The sequence below is a fragment of the Lissotriton helveticus genome, chromosome 3_1 (genome assembly GCF_964261635.1).
Source record: "Lissotriton helveticus chromosome 3_1, aLisHel1.1, whole genome shotgun sequence".
In the NCBI taxonomy this organism is placed as follows: domain Eukaryota; kingdom Metazoa; phylum Chordata; class Amphibia; order Caudata; family Salamandridae; genus Lissotriton; species Lissotriton helveticus.
Genome location: NC_136061.1, coordinates 1445528268 through 1445548033, shown reverse-complemented (window position 1 = coordinate 1445548033; position 19766 = coordinate 1445528268). Strand labels below are relative to the sequence as shown.

General features: G+C 40.9%; 1 long non-coding RNA gene across 1 annotated transcript in view; it reads right to left on the bottom strand.

The window, feature by feature from the left end:
- LOC144824997 (uncharacterized) overlaps positions 1-17960 on the bottom strand; it is a 99145-nt gene extending 81185 nt beyond the window's left edge. Inside the window, exons 1-2 of the long non-coding RNA XR_013609232.1 lie at positions 17910-17960; positions 1475-1615 (exon numbers count right to left, since the gene is read on the bottom strand). This is a non-coding gene — a long non-coding RNA (uncharacterized LOC144824997). The remainder of the gene's footprint in view (positions 1-1474; positions 1616-17909) is intronic.
- Positions 17961-19766: the final 1806 nt, after the last annotated feature.

Here is a 19766-nt window from a genome sequence, read left to right as displayed (position 1 = left end):
TGACAACCTGCAAGCATAACGTCACATGCTCACTGAAACTCACCTGCTGTTATTCATTCTCACTCAATAATGCACTCGTGTTTATTCTCAATTACACATCACTTACTGGCAAACAGTCTAACTCTAACTCATTATCGCTTATTCTCACTGACTCATTCATTTGCACTCACTTTCACTCATATTCATTAATACTGTCACTCACACTTTACACTCCTGCATTCACTCTATTGCTCACTCACTCTGAAACACTCATCTCACTTACCGGCACTAGTTCTCTACATTGCACTCACACTGGGTGTGTGTCGTGTGCTCACGGGGAACCGCAGTGCTGATGCAGAGGCCATCAGTGCTGTTAAAGAAGTTCCTGCGAGGCACCATATAGACAAAGGAAAACTCTGCAGACTGAACACAAGGGTCACAGATAACAACCATCCATAATGTTCTCGGGTGTTCAAGGTAGGTAAAAGGGATGGAAGCAATTCAGATGTGGAACATGCGTTACATTCAATTATTCTAAATTCTTAAGAGACCTGTCCATGATGACTTGTGTTGTACTTACGTTGCTATATGTGTGTGTTGTAATGCTTTTTGTACATGATCACTTTTTATCTGGGATGTTCGTATGGCATATGACATACATGTTCTTTGCGTATTTTCACATGGAGCTTGATTGTAGTTCCACACACTTGAATTTATAAGCAAACAATGTCTTCCCCGAAATGTTTACTTATCTGCACACAAATTACAAAGTATTGGTGGCTAAATCCAGGCCCTATGCTCACACTACAGACAGCCTCCCCAGACTTCCAACAGCTCCAATCTCACTGACTCAGATATGGGTGATTCTTTCACTGATGGCAAAAACCACTGCACGAATTCAGTGATGTAATGGAAATAGCTAAAAACACCAGTGAGTTCCCAATCAATTGGGAGGAATGAGAGAAAGATAAGGTGTACACATCCAATAATAGCCACAATGAAAACAAATAAACAGCTTTTGGCTGAGGCACGAGGCTCATTTTGTCACTACTGCTTGTAAGTCAGTCAAATATCTTTATCCGGCTGACTTGCAGCCATAAAAGAATACATCATCAAAATATTTAAAACACAAATAAAAAATGTTATACAGACAATGTATGGTACATTTCAAGACAGTGGTAATTCATAATCGAGGTGTAATAAAGGTAATTAATGATGTTGATATTTCTATGAAATAGCAGCATGATCTAGAAACAGTATATAGTGAACTTTGTGATAAACCCCTGCCCCATGGACCATAAAATCCCAAAGTAGTACATTAAAAATTGAAAAGAAGAAATAATTTCCCAACAATATTACATAAGCGGACCACTGTAGAGATATATCTGTAGACCAATAGACAAGTGAATTCATCATTTAAAAGCTGGAGATGATATAAAGCTGTCCGACACTTCCTGATATTTAACATTTTTAAAAGGGGAATAATAAAATATACCTTGGCTTGTTATGAAGTTGACAGAAAAACGGGAAATGAAGCGTGCTCTGTGTAGATTATGAGTCACAAGGGCAAAGATCCAGTTTAGCATCATAACAGGCTTTACGGGGATAAGAAACCAAAAGGTACGAGATACCAAACCTGAATGTAACAAGATAAAACAATTTAGTGTGACAGAAATAAAAAGAGAGATAAAGCTCAACAACTGGGGAATGTACTAGAAGCGAAGTGTTCTGAGACTCTCTTTTTTACCATCTCTAGGCGCTCACTAGACAACTTTAGACAGGTCAAGTAGTCCTTTTTCAATTTGTTATTTGGGATCTTAACAATGTTCCCTGGATTATAAAAACAATCCACCAGCCCCATTGACTCCAACTGTTTTTATATAGCTAAACAAGGGTTTCTTCAACATGTAGTCAAGTTTGAAACAGTCTAAGATAATTGTGAAATTCCGGGCTGGCTCCTCCTTTACCCAAATTGAATGCCGCAGTAAAACTGGTGCAGTTTGTATTCGAAAAGACAAAAGGGTCAAACCAAGTTCACTATGACAGATAGTAGCGGGAAGACTACTGGAGACTGTCAGCAAACGTCTCATAAAGTTGTTAACGGCTACTTGGAGACAAGCCAGATTAGAGAAGCCCTCTTCAAGGTGACAGAGCATGAGCGGGCCTTATAAATATTGATGATTGAATTGATCGGGCTTGAGCCTGGCTTTTTCGTGAACCTGAATACTGCCTCCAGATTTTGATTAAAACTACTGACCCTTGTTTCAACTAGATGGTGCCAAGTGCTTTTCTGATCAAACGGAATTCCCAAGTATGAAAAAGGTGGGACATCCTTTCATTGTCAATAAAACATGATTTTAAAATGGGGCGAGATTTACCTGCTACCATAGTGTAGGACTTTGCTGTGTTAGTCTTTAAATCCAAATCGGTCATATAATCGTTAAACCTAGTCACAAGCTTCTGTAGGCCCACGCTGGTTCTAGACATTAGAACACAGTCATCAGCATAAAGTAATGCTGGGAGATTTATGGTACCTATCTTAGGGACATCCACATTTCCTTGATTAATATAACTTTCTAGGTCATTAATGTACAAACAAAATAAAAAAGCGGCAAGGACACAGCCTTGACGAACCCCACGGTTCATTTTAATGGGAGCTGTAAGTTCCCCACCAGGTCCGTACCTGACACTCCCAGTCACATCCTGATGCATCTGGGCTAAAAAATTGACTAAATATAGATCAATGCCCTAATCTAGCATGTTTTCCCATAATCTCCCACTCTGCTCCCTGTCAAAAGCTGATGTAAGATCCATGAACCCGAGTTAAAGGGATTCGGTATTGGCTAATGTGTACTTGCTTATGACTAGGTGCAGATTAAGACACTGCTCGACAGTTCCCAGGCCCCATCTGAAGCCATATTGTACATCTGAAAACTACCCGCTTTCGGCTACCCAGGTCTCCAACCGTTCTAGTATGACCCTGCCCATCAGTTTACACGTGCAATCAATTAATTAGATAGGCCAATAGCATTTTGGATCCGGCCTTTCCACTTTTTTTTCAAAATGGGGACTACAATCACGGAACTTCTTATATTTTTCCTCAACCTGGCACACAATCTTGCGATACTCTATGCAGACTAGGGTAGAACAGGGGCACCACGGAAGAGCAGAGTGGGACCATGTCATCAGTTGGATGTGCTCAGTGTAAGAAATTGGGTTGGTGGTTGACTGGTGTGTTAACCCTGGTCAAGCAGCAACTACAATCCTTGTCAGGATGAGGCACAAGCCAACCCTAAATTATTCTGAGCTCAACCCTCTGGTAGCGTATCGCTGACACAATATTGTGTATATAATTGTCAAAAATATCGGAAACAAATATAGTTTACCATAATATTGTGATCCTATATTTATAATGGTAAGTACAAAAATATCCTTGACATAAATAGCGTCCAAAAATAGAAAAAACATAGATTTTTCAATTTAAAAAGAGTTTATCGTATATTCCACCAATGTTTAATACTCTACTATTTATAAATATACACTTATATAAACTCACATATATATGTACATATATATATTTATATAAACATATCTATCTACATTTCTATATGGAAAGTGTAACATATATTAATAAAACATATTTTAAATGATAATTTATACTATATATATATATATATTTATATATATATACATATATTCACTGAAAATACCATAGGTTTCACACATATTATAGTTAGCTGGACATTTCACTCATACAAAACAATTGAAATTCCCTCGTTATAGTTAGTTCAGCTAACTATAACTCGAGTGCCCGCAATGCACCGCTGATGGCGTCACATATTACATCACTCATGACATGGTCAGTGACATCACTCATGACATCACTGATGACATCTCAAATGACATCACTCATGACATCACTGATGACATCATCCAGTGAATGTGTGTCTTTCTGAAAAACAATATATTTTTTATATATGTATATCTAAAGGTCGATGGAAGAATACATGGGTAAATAAGTGTCTAAATGGATGTTTTTTTGTGAAATTGATTGTATAACTGACTTATTAAGTGTATCTTAGTGAATACATGTATTAGCGAGTAATGTTTAAATATGAAAATATCTGTATCACTGTCTCACTTTGTGTATAAGTGGCTGCATGGGTTGGTGAGTAGCTACCTGAGTGTCTATATGGGTTATAAGTTGGATTTTTGAGTATCAGTATGAGTGTCTGTATGGTTTGGTGGGGGGTATTAATTAGCGCATAGATGCATGAATGACTGGCTCACTGTTTGTATGTGTTTTGAAGACCGCTTGTGTGCAGGACTGTATGGGTGGATGAGTGTGTGTATGGGCGTGTTAGTGAGTGAATGGCTGTCTCAATAGTATCTTTATGAGTAACTACATATGTTTTAAACTAGAATATGTGAATATTGATGTATATAAGTGAGTATATGTGAGAGTGAGAGATTGGAAGAGTTCCTATATAAATAAGTATGTGTTTCTATAAGTGATTGTTTAAGAGAGTAAGTATGTGTACGTTTCTGTAGAAGTAAGTGAATTGGTGTGTATAGCTGTATATGCAAGTAAATGGATGTTTTATAGTTTATTTACATGTGTGAGTATGTGTGTGAGTAACTCTGTGGATGAGTATTGGTGTGTAACAGGATTTATAGGTGTATGAGTACATATGATGAGTGAGTACATGTATGAGTGACTATATAGAACTGTTGGTGAATGAGTGGATTTGTATGTAGATGTTGGAATTACTGAATAAGTTGTTGTAACTGGTATTGGTATCTCAATTTTTTTGAACATTTTGAATATGGGTATCAAATGTTATATTAGGGTGAGAGGAGGTCTGCCACTCTTTCACAAGGATGATGTCATCAGTGATGTCATTTGAGATGTCATCAGTGATGTCACTGACCATGTCATGAGTGATGTAATATGTGACGTCATCAGCAGTGCATTGCGGGTGCGCGAGCTATAGTTAGCTGAACTAACTATAACGGGGGAATTTCAATGGTTTTGTATGAGGGAAATGTCCAGCTAACTATAACATGTGTGAAACCTATGGTTTTTTCAGTGAATTTCTAAGGTTTTTTAAATGCTAATTCCTAACTATAACATGCCTGAAACCTATGTTTTTTTTCAGTAAATTTCTAAGGTTTTTTATATGCTAATTTCTAAATATAACTTGCCTGAAACCTATGTTTTTTTCAGTGAATTTCAAAGGTTTTTAAATGCTAATTTCTAACTATAACGTGCCTGAAACCTAGGTTTTTTCATTGAGTTCTAAGGTTTTTTAAATGCTAGTTTCTAACTATGCCTATAGAGGTAGGATATGTGAAGAAGAAAAAACACACAGAAAGAAGCAGAAGAAATGTAGAAAGAAGCAACAGAAGTCTACAAAGATGAAGAAAAGTGCAGGAAGAAGCAAGATGTGCAAAAAGAACAGAGGAGCAGAAAGAGGCCTTGTTGCAAAATCATCTTGTGACCTCAACTTTTTCAGGCAGGTACTGGTGGTAACTAAGTCTGACTAACCAGGCCTAGAGCCAGTGCTATGCTAAAAGACACTTAGAATACAGTGAAAACACCTACATACACTAGGGAACATTATGCATTTGGGTACCCCTGGGATTAGCATGACCTCCTCTCTAAGGCCCCAGTACATATTAGGACAGGGAGATTAAAGCTACCTCTAAGTCAGAGGTGCAAAAAGGCTTTGCCCCTCCCTTCACCACTGTGCAAACGCGCCCCATGGCAGGTTTTAAGTTGGGGGATAAAGTCCCCTTGAATCCTGAGGGTACCTGGGGTCAAACTAGTCCACCAGGTACCTCCAGCAAGGGCCACAGAGCTGTGTTGCAGAGAGGTGTAAAAAGGGGCGTGGCCTGGACCACCTCTCTGCAAACAGGCCTCCGGCGCTTTTTGGAGGTACCTGATTGGGCTAGTTGGGCCCCAGGGGCCCTGAGGATTGAAAGGGAATTAATTCCCCAACCTAAAACGCGCCACATGGTGTGTTTACACACATGTCACCTCAGGCTCCGCCCCCTCCAAGCAACACTCTGCAAACGCGCCAATAGGCGCGTTTTAAGTTGGGGAATTAATTCCTCATCAATACTAGGGGCTAGGGGTCCCTGGTGGCCAACAAGCCCACCAGGTATCTCCAGTAAGCGCCACAGAGCTGTGTTGCAGAGAGGTGTAAAAAGGGGTGTGGCCTGGACCACCTCTCTGCAACGCAGCCCTGTGGCACTTACTGGAAGGGGTGGGGCCTAGGCACGATCCTGTTTATTTTATTTTTTTATTTTTTTTGTAAGGGGGGCTGTGTCCCCCCCCTTCTTTTCACTTTTTTTAGGGCCCTGGGGACCCCATCCCACAGGGCCTGAACCCCAATAAAAATATATATATATATTAACGTGAAGGGGGCTGCATTGTCCCTGCTCCCTTGGCCAATTCCGGGCCCCGGGGACCCCATCCCCCGGGGCATGGCCATATTGTTTTTATTACTACGGAGGGGGGCTGCATGGCCCCCCTCCCATTTGTGGCCCCGGGGACCCCATCCACCGGGGCCGGCCTTTGCGTTATTTTTTTCCCCACCTCGTCGGTGACCGTGGGGGGAGCCCCAATGCCCCCACGCTCCCTGCTGGCTCCCCGCCTCCTGCGGGAGCCGGCATTGCTTTTCCACATGGGGAGCTGCTAACATGCATCTCCCCATGTGGAAAAGCAATCTGGTTTACATTTCTGAAAAGAGAGCAGGTTTCCTTCTCTCTCTTCCAAAACCAAACCCCAGTTTGCTATGACAGCGTGGGAGCCATGGGGCTTCCGCCCTGCGATAGCAAACAGCAGTGTCCCGGGGGTGGGCACCCCGGAACACTGCAGGAGCAGGCCTGGGGGCTGGTAGTCCCCAGGGCCATCACAGGCTCCAGGAGTGGGGCTGTGCGGCCTCCCTCCCAATATATTGACAAAGCCCTGGGAAGGTGGTGGTCCCCGGGGCTCGGTGTCGTAATTTAGCAGCGATTAGATTAAGCATTAGCAGAAGACATCCTGTATTTAGAGACTATCTTGTCTTTCTATGGAATCCATTTTGTATTTGGCAGCCATTTTAGATGGCCATGTGCTCACCATGTACTCAGTCCTATCTTGCTGTTCTCTGCTCGGTATATTTAGCCTCTTCCTACTACTTTGCACATGCTCAGTTGTGCTTGCAGCTGCTAATATTCTGTAACTGTCAGGATGTGCTTGCTAGCATTGGCAACACTGTTAGCTCCTCCTACTTGTCGACTGTGCATTTTCTGTATGACCATCTATGTGTGTAACTCTTCTTATGTGCACTTGTACTGCCCTTTTTTAGCCCCTGTGAGGGTATATAAGAGATACTGTGGCCTTCAGTCCTCAGACCATCTCATACAGAGTGCTGCGGCTTCTGTGTGACATGGCCTCACTTGTTGTAATTTAATAAATATGTTTCTCTTGATTACAGATTCTGTGCCAATTTTTTCATGCTGCTTTAAAGGATCAGGTGTTAGTGCAAACCCCTGAGATGGGATTTTTGATTTCCATCATTTGGCGCGCCAACTTGGGGCTCATCAGAGCGGTGACTATCTGAAGGAGTGAACTTATCAGGAGTCAGACATTTACTGAGGAAGACAAGGCAGGATTCTACTGAAGGAGGTACCAATTCTGGGGGTTCTTAGTCTCTGTAGCCCAGTCTACTTCTGATCTTACTGATTTTTTGATCCTCCACATGATGGCACCCCTGACTGAGAACATTTCTGGCGTGAATATTTTAAAAGAAAAGACTGTTAGGTCATTCAAAACTTGGCAGATAGAACCTGGACGCTCGTGCTTGGTAAGAACCATTTTATGGTAATTACTGTGAGCTTATGGTAGCCAGTGACTCGCAAGGCAGTTTTAGGATACGCTTGCTGTGGCTTATGGATATGGATATGGATATGTATGGATGATCGATCATATTTATGATATGGATTATGTGATATATGCGTTGCAACACATGTAGGCAGGTAATGTGGAGATGTTTCTCCATTTATGGTTATGAGCGGCGCAATGATTAAGTGCCATTTTAGATTATGATAATGCATATTTTGCATTATGTTTGTTTGCATGCCTGTTCCAAACTCACATGTAAAATGTGTAGTTTTATGAGAGGTACCATAGTGAGATATGAATTGAATTAGCCGGCTTCCCCTAGAGGGAAAACTTAAAATAGGTTTTAGGTATGAAAACATATTTCTTCCTTGGTGAAATTTTTCCCCAGGGAATTTAAATATGCCCATAATACACATGAGGATCCTTTGTTCTGTACAATTTTATGTATGAAGATATGCAGAGGGGTTTTTGGTGTTCTGCCAGCCTGAATTAGTGAATTGAAAGTATTTCTACTTCAGTTTTTAGAATACTGTTGAGAATAGGGTTTCTCCTTGTAAATATGACTTACGACTGGGATTTACATAGGTGGTTTGGATGCAGTCTGTGAGCTGTGTTTTGTTTCTGGCTTTAGTGTTGACCCATGGTTTAAAAGGTGTGTTTAAATGTCTAGCTGGTTTGTGGTTTTTTTCCATTCATGTAACTTTTGCTTGTACATTGCGTCGTCGCTATTTACGAAACATGGCTAAAGCGCGCTGTATTGTGTGTCTTTTCTGTTTTACCCCTTTCTGTTTATGTCTGAACTGAGCTCATATGTATTTTTGTGGTTATTTTTGATGTTTTCAGTCTGTTAAACATAATGTTAGATTACTTAATATTAGGGAAAAATTCGATAGAAATTCAGGAATGACCTATGTGATGTGCTAAACATAACTATATGTTTCTCCTTAAAGTTATAGGGTAAGGAATAGCGCACATGTACAATTGTTAAATGTTTAAGGGATGAACTTAAAATTCTTATTCACTAAGGAATATTAAAGGCCTACAGCAGAAAAATGAAATGGTGTGTTTTTGTAGACGACACTCTCATAACATGTTTACTCCTATACATCGCATTAGATGTTAACAGACAAAACAGTTTAGCTGGAGTGAATTTTTCTGAACTCGAAATGTGTATTCTTGCACACGCATTTCAAAGCTTGGAATGTCTGTTTTTAGTAAGGCTGCCTCCAGGAAATTTAACACTGGGTAGGGCCTGCCGTCAAGGACACAGCTGTTGTTTTCGCAGGCCATGTTTATTTAGCCAGGACTTCTTCCTTAAGTTAAACATGCAACTTTGCATCTCAGAGTGTTATTTTGAAAGCAAGGTTTACAAAAATAAGGTTAATTATTTGTATCACAGACAGACATTTCAATTTCGGTTTTCCTTCTCTTTTAGCATTTTTCTCGTCAGCACATGTCTGGCTCTGTTGCTAAAATCATTGTCCTTTTCAAACAAAAGTGGCGCGAAGTTGTCGTATATTTAAAATTGAGCTTATGTACTTAGGCTTGTGAATAGGTGCTCTAAAAACATAAGCAAGGGGCAGATTTAGAATAGGGATGCAGCTTGGTTTTAAATATAGGATTATTACAAAAACGAAATATGGAGAGTAATTTTTTAATTATGACATAAAAAAATATTTTGAAAAAAAAATAAGTGCTTTTTAAAATCGTTTTTTGATATTCATAAAGCTTAATACTCATACTGTAACCTCCTAGCATTATAATTTAATTTAAGTTGTGCAGTACTGCATAATGAGGACATTTATGTATGGGACCTTCACTTGGCGCAGGCGTAAGAAGTCATTTTTTTTAAAGATTTACATGAGATATGTCTAAGTCCGATTTCTGCAATCTCTAAAGAACATTTTGAGGATGATTAATATGTAACACAATTATAGGTTATTTATTTCTAAGTGCCTCAAATTGCAAAAACGATATTGAGTTAAATAGACCATTTTAAAAGGCTTTCTTGCCATTTAAACTAGTTTTATAATGCCTTAGGCTTCAGTGAATGCATACATTCAAGTATAATACAAATGTGCACGTTTGCTTTTTCATAGCTTAGTGAGTTAATGTGCCCAGCGCAGAGGCTTATGTTTAATATCAGGGTTGAAAGTTTTTGACTTCAGCGGGGCCTACTGAGCCATTTATTTATTTAAGGTTGATACAATATTGCATGGGATAGTGACACACATTAATTATTCACAGGCTCTGAGAATAAATAAATTGTAGTTCTCTAAAAGAAGTAATATATTTAAAATGTCTTTTTTAAATAGGGTTGATTATTGCACAGACTTGCAGAGACTTATTGTCTTTGTCAGTTTCACAGGGAGGTTACAAGAAAGCTTGGTGCTCCAGCCAGATTTTGACCTTTAGGTCAGTGTGGTGGGGGCTTAGGAGTATGTGACAACAAATGGTGAAATGATTGCTTGGAAAAGCGTCACGCAAAGGAGCCATTCACGTCGACATTTGAAGAGTGCATTCCTGACACGGCTTTTTATAAACAGCAGGGCTTAAACTGGGGGGTTGGTGTAAGGGACACGCAGAGGCTGTGAAAGAGTTTTTGCTTAAGATATTTTGTACAGTTACAAAAACTGGGTGGTTCTACTTGAGATTTTGCGTGATATGTGAAGTATTGGCTGTATGATGAAACAAAGATGTGTTTTTATGACTTCTTTGAAATGAATTATCTGTGCATTTTTATGTTTTTTGCATTTCTTCCATGAATTTTCCCTGCTTTTCCTGTGTGTCTGACGCGACACAGTAAGTTATATTTGACAAGCTGATCTTCACTGACTGCTTGATCTGCTGTCAAAAGGGTGAGGATGGATTAAAAGAAGGTGTTATTTAGGTATAAGTCTGACAAAATTAAAATGGGCCCGAATGTTTTTGTTTTTTTTATGTTATTGGAGTGTTTATTGTTCAGAAAGTGCATGAAATGGTGTTGCATGCTATTGTGTTTTTTCTGTGCTTAGGTATACAGCAAAGTATATCTGATGGCTTGGCATGACATGTCCTATATTATGTATGTTTGTGATCCATGTTGGTGCTTTTGTAAGTTTTGCTGTGTTGTGAAGGGATGACATGACGATGTATATCCTTTGAGCAACAGTGGTTAAAACTTGTTAAGTGGTAAAACTTGCTGATACTAAATTATGATATATGATATTGTTATATTGTGAGCAAGAACAGACAGCACTTCACCAAGTGCATGCCTATGTGGTTATAATATATACAGCAAAGTGTGTCACCTTTACTCACGTTACTGCTCTTTTCCCTTAAGGAAAAGGCAGCCTCACATTTATATTTCCTTGATTGGACCTAAGGAAGCAATTATAGATCTGTGACTCTTATGCAAGGTGACCTAATTTCTATATAGTATTAGTTAAATGATGTTCTGTCTTAAAAGGAAACCAGGTTTCATTTTCCCCGAGAAAGGAAGGAATGGGATCACTAGCTGAGATTACCGTAGATGGTGTAGTGGCCAGCGGTAGAGTTATAATATGTGTACTATTTTTGACTTTTTTGTATCACCCATGCTCTTGGCATTATGTCACAAACTTGACTATCACCCAAGTACTTTTTGTCCTTCCTATAGATTTTTCTTTTGCTGCTTCTCCCCTGATTGATGTCACATTGTGCCTAGTTTTTGGGGATTTTAGCTGTGTTCTAGTCCTATTTTCTTTTTCGTTTTTCTTTCACCATTTAGAGGTTTACATTTCCAGACTACAGTGATGTATCAGGTTCCTCTATAATATGTGTAATTCCCTTTTGTATGACCAAACTGGTTTTCAAAATTTCTTTAGGCCTACTCTGATGTTTTCTAGTCTGACTGTTAGGGTAGTGATAGATTATAGTAAGATCAGTTGTCCACCTCAATAGGAGATACTTTCACGAGTATTTAGTATGACAAATTCAAATGCCTATTCTAATTTGGTTTTTAGTTCTTTTTCCCTGCTGCTTTAATTTTTGGTGGGATCAGATGTGTCCTAATCATAGAAATACCAGGACTCTAGTTCTTGTCTGTTGTTTCTACATTGCTATTAGCTTTTGTATTGTATAGTCCACCTGACGCACAATTAGTCTACATGTCCCTGATAATCTGTATTATGTGATTTCTCTTTTTGAGGTGTTCTAGATAAGGAATTTAGGAACACCTAGACTTGATCATTGAGGAAAGTTTGTTTACCCCCTTAGACAATGTCACTGTGTAAAAACATCCACTCAAACAGAATTTGTATGTAGCTGTTTTCCTTTAGATGGTAGAGGGTATGCTCTCACATGGAACCCCAATTGAAGAGGCTAGAGGTGCTGTTTTACCTACTACCTTTTGTCTTTGTACTCTATGACAATGACAGTATTTTGTTTTAGATCACTATAGTCCCATGGTGTATGGCCACTCCTTTGAAGATTGCAGGCCACCTGCTTGCAAATCCCCTGCAATGAATTGTTTTTTGTATACTTGCCAATAGGTCCAGCCTGTGTTTTTCTTTACTCTCACATAGATAGATGGAAGTGGTTCTTGGGTGCCTTGCTAATATATGGGGCATCCCAAGACTAGGAAGTATTTTCTAACACTCTGTTGATAGACTGTTTCTGTGCCTTGTCTAAAGACAATTTGTTCTGTCCACCAATAGATATTTGCTGCTGTACAAACCACTACCAGAGGGGCCCGGACATCAGATTCAGCCTGGGGAGTCAGCGTCAGCACCAGTGCAGCTTGAAACCAAAGTGAAGGTAACCAGCACAAGCATTGCTGGCAACTAGGACCTCAGTGAAGGCGGAAGCCCTGTGATTAAGTGTGTACCCCTGCCACTGTTTTGAGCGAAAGACGGGGTCACAAATCAGAAAGGAGAAATCGTGGATCATGCCTAGCTGAGAGTCACAGACCGACCAGAATGGCAAGGAGGTTTTGCTTGAGGTGACCCCTTCTGAAACAAGGGTTGCTTCAGAGATCCTAGAATCAGGCCTCTGATTTCTGGTCCTAAAGTGAATACAAGTTTGCACCTTTGTTTGTTGGTCAAGAGATACCTGGGTACACTGGATGCAAATGTGTAGCCCCAACGAATGAGCAGTGCGCCAGCAGAGCAATATAGGAGATAGGGAAGGACTTGAGATTAGGGTTCAAGTGCTGTGTCTCTGGTGCCTGTTAGATTGAAGTGAAGAGAAGTGGTGCACTGTTTGAGACACTGGACAGGATCACCAAGAGCATTTGCCTGTTGGGTGACTGCCCTATCCTGAAAGAAGAGACTTTTTTTCCTTGAAACTGGACTGTGATTCTTGAGTTGCGAGTTGTGCAGCTCCACCGTGGAAACAACAAGAGCTTGCCTGTGAGGCTCAAACGGACACAGGGAGAAGACTCCCCCTCTGGTTGGTTGTACAGCGGCTTCAATTTCCCCAAGGACTTCCTCTTTTTTGTCAATAATGTATCCCTTTTAGTTGTCCCATTTTTGAAGAGCAGCCCTTTGCAGCTCTTGGCCCTAATTCCTATGGCCCTGTGTGGTCCTCCTGGTCCCAGATATGCTTGATGTTCTAGCCATCATAAAAGGAAAATGTAACAGTCAATTGGAAAATGTTTTTATTAGATATGAGCTGTTAGCTGTTCTGAAATTTAAAATGAATAGTCACTGAAATGCATAGGAGCCCTGAAAATGTCTACTAGATGATTTTAGGATTTGCTTTAGCTTAGGCCAAGAAAAATGATAATTCTGTTTATAATAGTGGCCATTGCTTTCCCCTACTGTCTGTATGTTTATTATGATCCAATGCCCGTTTTTCTTGGATTCCTGCTGATACCCTTAGTGAAATGTTTAGACTGGAAAATGCTCCTCTAGCAATGAATTAAGATATTGAAAAATGTGAAAATGAATGTACAAATATTTTCTATGTTCTTACTGGATCATGGGAATGTCTTCAGCTAATGCTGAAAGGGTCGTCTGTCGTAATTTAGCAGCGATTAGATTAAGCATTAGCAGAAGACATCCTGTATTTAGAGACTATCTTGTCTTTCTATGGAATCCATTTTGTATTTGGCAGCCATTTTAGATGGCCATGTGCTCACCATGTACTCAGTCCTATCTTGCTGTTCTCTGCTCGGTATATTTAGCCTCTTCCTACTACTTTGCACATGCTCAGTTGTGCTTGCAGCTGCTAATATTCTGTAACTGTCAGGATGTGCTTGCTAGCATTGGCAACACTGTTAGCTCCTCCTACTTGTCGACTGTGCATTTTCTGTATGACCATCTATGTGTGTAACTCTTCTTATGTGCACTTGTACTGCCCTTTTTTAGCCCCTGTGAGGGTATATAAGAGATACTGTGGCCTTCAGTCCTCAGACCATCTCATACAGAGTGCTGCGGCTTCTGTGTGACATGGCCTCACTTGTTGTAATTTAATAAATATGTTTCTCTTGATTACAGATTCTGTGCCAATTTTTTCATGTTGCTTTAAAGGATCAGGTGTTAGTGCAAACCCCTGAGATGGGATTTTTGATTTCCATCATCGGGATCCATAACAGACCCCCAAATTTACATAATTAGTGCCCCAGGGAGGTTGAGGTCCCTGGGGCGGGTGGGGGCAGTGTGCCTCCGCATATTTAGTTAATGAGAGCCCCCTGGGTGGCGGTTGCTGTGGCTGTGGGGGGGGGCAGTGTGCCCCCGCATATTTAATTAATGAGAGCCCCCTGGGTGGCAGTCCCCGGGGCTTGGGGTGGCCTTTTAGGCCCCCCAAGCTATAACAAAACTATCCCCGGGGGTGGCAGTCCCCGGGGCTGCGGGGGGGCCATGTGCCCTTACCAATATTTATACAATGCCCCGAGGGGTGGCGGTCCCCGGGGCAGTGTGGGGGGGATTGGAGCCCCCACACATGTTTTTCACTGCCCCGGGACCTGACCAACCTGGGGGCTTAAACTAAAACAAAGTGCAGTCGGTTGAACCAAGGTACAAGTTGTCTACCAACACTTCCTAGTTTGAAGTGTTGACAGCCAATTAGAATGCAGCTCGTGGTCGGGAGGGCCCGCGGATCCTCTGTGCCTCCAAATGTCAAAACTTTTATTTTTTGATTTTCTCAGCAACTACTGAACGGAGTTACACCATTTAAGAAAAAGAGTGCTTTCTGAACCAAGCACTACCTTTCTACCAAATTTGGTGTAATTCCATTCAGCAGTTCCAGCTGTAAAGAAACACACAAGGTAGTGGTGGTCAAACTAGTCGCACTTCAAAGCAAAGTTAACAGATACAGGTATAATCGCATTGTACGACATATAGATGTAACTATACACCAGAGAATCCGGTAGATGCCACTCAGGATAAGATACCCCACTACCTAGAGTATCAATAATCACAAAACACAGAGTGGATTGTACAGTAATCTACACAAAGCAAGTAACCCGGCACTCTAATTATTCATATCTATAGTTTTACAAATCAACCTTTGGAGCTAAAACAACACCACGATGATGAGTGAAACTTTCTATCACAGGAATCATGTGTAGAGACAGATTTAATTAATTTCTTACAAATGTTTATTCGCAAGTAAATTTCAAAGGAAAATTATTCTTCCTCAATAGCACCACAACCAAAGTTTGAATATTCACAAAAGATGAGTTCTGTAGTTTCTGTAATGTATTCATAGTCCCACTTCTTAGTCAAATAGAATGAGAAACAGCCAACGCGCATTTCGTCATCACCGTGACTTCCTGAAGGCTGTAAAGATAATCATAGATACAGCAGTTGGCATATGTGTTAGAAATTGTGTATCCGCATTATACCTCCTTGCGTTAAGTGAAGACATGGTATAAACACAGTGGTCGTAATGCAAGGGCAAGTGAAGGGAAAAGAAGCACCTCGAGCAAGAAAGGAATCAACGTCAGAGAATATTCGACATCTAAGTATAGCGTGTCAATCCACAGACACATTCTCGTGCAGTGATGGTTATTTGGACAAGTTAGATTGTGAGGGGATTATCTTAGTGAGAAGAACAGAGTGTAAGGTAAGATAAAGAGAAGAGCAACGTGAAGGTCAGAAGAGAATGGTCCTCATAATTTTGTGCAACCCCCAAAGAGAATACTATAAAGTACAGAAAACAAAATGACCTTATATTGTGTAATTAACAAGCCCTGATACCATTTTCTTTGGCTCTGATATCCCCGGAAATACTGAAATAAGAAAGCGGTATAGAATATCAATTAAAACCAAATAGGATTAGTATCCAAAGACCCTTTCTTAATTGCGCTTAGAGTTGGATTCATATCTAAAGAGATCTCGCTTGTAGCGACTGATAATCGATCCCTGCTTCTCCTGTTATATTCTGGGCATCAAAAAGCATCAATTGCACATGCACTTCCAGCACAGCAAATACCTAATGATTGTAAAGGTTTGCAGTCAAAGATTTATATGGTAACGACACCATAATCTCAAGATTATTTGTTTCTTATTGACTAAGCAACTTACACGGGCCCCAGTCAGAAGTAGTCGGCCTGGCTGGCGTTGAAACGAAAGTGTATATATGCCCCAAGAAAAGGTCGTTTGGACAAGGTTATAGTCGGTAAAATTCTAAAAGACAAAAAGATCATGCACAGAAACAATTACTGTTCCAATATAGAAGTTTCCCTAATTCTTGATTTGTAGGAGTAGTTCGCATTAGATGGTCCAAATAAATTGTCGCGATTTTGTCATAAGACACTTACTGACAACAGTGAAAGAATCTATGTTATCAGAGTCTTCCAACATGTGGATGTCCACGCCCTTGAAGTACCATAGGCAAGATCCTACATTATTTAAAAGGACAGAGGATATTCCTTGTTAAGTTAACCTCAGTTGTCGATGAGTCAGGCATTTGTCCATGTGCAGGATGTATTATTTAAAAACAACTTACATTAATAAAATACAAAATGCCATCTTATTCATGGCACAGTTCAGTTGCAGTGTTCTGGGTACTGTGATAAGACCCTAAATGTTAAAAAAGATATAAATGTAATTGTTGTCACGATCCTGATTGTATGTTACAAAATCATCACCCAGCAGTATTAAAATGTCATGAAGAAAAGACCACGTGTTCGTCTTGTGAAACATTCCCACGATTGTATAAAATGGGTGTAGCACACTCTACTGCAATGGTTAGAGCGGCAGACCCTGATGCAGAGGTCTGGCCCGGGACCAGGGTTCAAATCCCGCCTCGGCGGGTCTTTGGCTATATTTCCTCAGACCTGATAATTCTCGCCTCGGTGCCTATTCTAATCATGGGTCCCACTCTGCAACTCTGGGCAATAGCTTGCTTAATCACCACAACGGCCCCAACAGCGCTGGGATGCCTGGCTTCACCTTGGGGGTGCCCAGGAGTGGACATTTCACAGGGAAAAGCCAGGAATGGTTCCACAGCGGTATGCATTACAGCGCCAGGACACCCAAGGGTATTAGTGCGCTTTACAAGTACAAATTACATTACATTACATTACATGATAGGATTGATAGAATGTAGGAAGGGCTACGAACTCCCAGATGAGATTACCATTAGAAGGCAGATTTGCATAAAGAAAGGTAGCAAAAAACTGCTGTCATAGTTGACCTTGATGGCCTACTGCTTACATTTCATATACGAGTTGTCCACAGTGAAAATAATACTCATGTCAGATGTACGTGTCTAACCACAATAGTTTAACACAAACACCTCAGAAGTCTAAAGTCCAGTCCATATGTCTGAATGCATATAAGCTAGTATATTTAGTCAGAGTACGACATATTAAAGATTAAGGGATGAATTCAGTTCCCATGTTAAGTTAAAAAGTCCCGCATTGTTGAACGTAGCTAGTTTGGTTCTCAAACTCCATAGCCCTTACGAAAATGCATATTAGCTTGTATATTTAGTCAGGGTGCGGCAAAATAAAAATTAAAAGATTAATTCAATTCCCATGTTAAGTCCCGCATTGTTAAACGTAGCTGGTTTGGTTCTCAAAATCCATAGTCCTCACAAAAAATATAAAAACACGTCCTTCTGCACTAACCTGTTAATTAGTAGCAACAGTTCCAGCACACTGATCCCATCTTGTTTCACCAAACAGAGTCAAAGCGCATTGCAGCAAGTTAAATATTTGACACTGACCCGGAAGTGTTGTCGGGGTCGAGGCCAGATTAATAATGAAACGAAAGACGGACTGCTGTCTCACTCCCAGTAAGAGCGGCCATTACAGAGTGATACTCCTTCTCTGTTAAAGTCTATAGTAGTGAACCGCGAGTGATTCAATTTGCAGTATAAACGAGGCCCAGAGTCGAAGAGAATCAATTAGAGCATGTGGCCTAGAAACACCTAAATAGAAAATAGCAAAAGTAATAGATTGGTGAACAGAATTAAAAAGGGACGCCCATATTGAGAGGGGGTTGGCGTGACAGATTGTAATCTCACATCTCCACCAGTCAACATGTCTGATCCACAAACTCTTCCTATATGTTACAAAGTAACATATACCATTTCAGCATATGCAGTGTTACAATAAAAAATATTCAAATGGGCAATACAGCAGTACCTCCAAAGTAGACATATAATGTTGGTAATACCGACATTTACTTCAGATTATATAAAGCCCCATTAATCTTGCATTGTCCATATTTGTTGTTTACAACGGATTTTTACAACACGTTTTCAGAGAATTATTTGAAACAAGGGAGTTTTTCAAGATAATACTGTCTCCAGATCATATGCAGGTCATATAAGTCAGAGTATCAGAATGCAAGGTAAATTATGCAGGGCCCTTTGCATACATACATATTCAAATTAGCAGGTTACAGCTATACCTACATTTCCAGGATTTTTAGATTGTATAGAAATACCCCCATTTCTTATATCATAGCCCTACTCCTAGTGACCATAACTACACCAATACAGATACGTAAGCACATGTTTATACATATTATTCAGATAACGGCTCCTTGATACAACGACGAACTGCGTCTAGCTAAGGCGCAATGCAAACGCTCTGAGAGACAGTGGAGGATGGCCTTCTTGACCCAGGCTAAACAGCTAAGAGGAGGGCCTACCATGGGCTGATTAGAAAGGCAAAGGCAGCTTCCTTCACGCTACTCAGTTCGGATTCAGACCCCGACACTCTACGGAGTCGGCTCTACTCATGGCGGTCGAGATCATCAGGCAGGGGGAGGATGAGGGCCAAACTATGGCCCTGATTCTCCTGGATTTAAGTGCAGCATTTGACACTGTAGCACATGTCACCTTGCTACAGTGTCTGAACGAAGGTGGGATCTCGGGTGCTGCACTGAAATGGATTCAATCCTTCCTGGCGGACCGGGGTTTTCAGGTCAGACAGGGGGGCTGTTACTCTAGAACGGTCAACTTGGGTCTGGGCGTACCACAGGGTTCATCCCTGAGCCCAACTCTATTTAATGTATATGTCTCCCCAGTAGCAACTGTAGCTGAGAGCCATGGGCTGCGCATTGTGTCCTATGCCAATGACACGCAGCTGGTCATCTCCCTATCGCGTGCGCCCGATCTTGCTGCGGACAGGTTCAGAGCATGCATGCAGGAGCTTGCCTCCTGGATGTCGACCAACTGCCTGAGGCTGAATGGCATCAAAACGGAAGTGCTCGTGGTGGGAGGGGGCCCGTCGGTGTGGTCATCGGCATGGTGGCCTTCCTGTTTAGGGTCGGCTCCAACACCATGTCAGGAAGCCAAAAATCTGGGTGTAAGGCTCGATGCTGAACTAACATTTGTGCCCCAGATCAGCCGGGTGGTGGGGGTGTGCTTTGGCATCCTGAAAGGCCTACGGAAGGTTCTTGAGCTCCTCCCTACGGAGGCCAGAAGGACGTTGCTGCATGCCCTTGTCACCGCACGATTGGATTATGGCAATCTT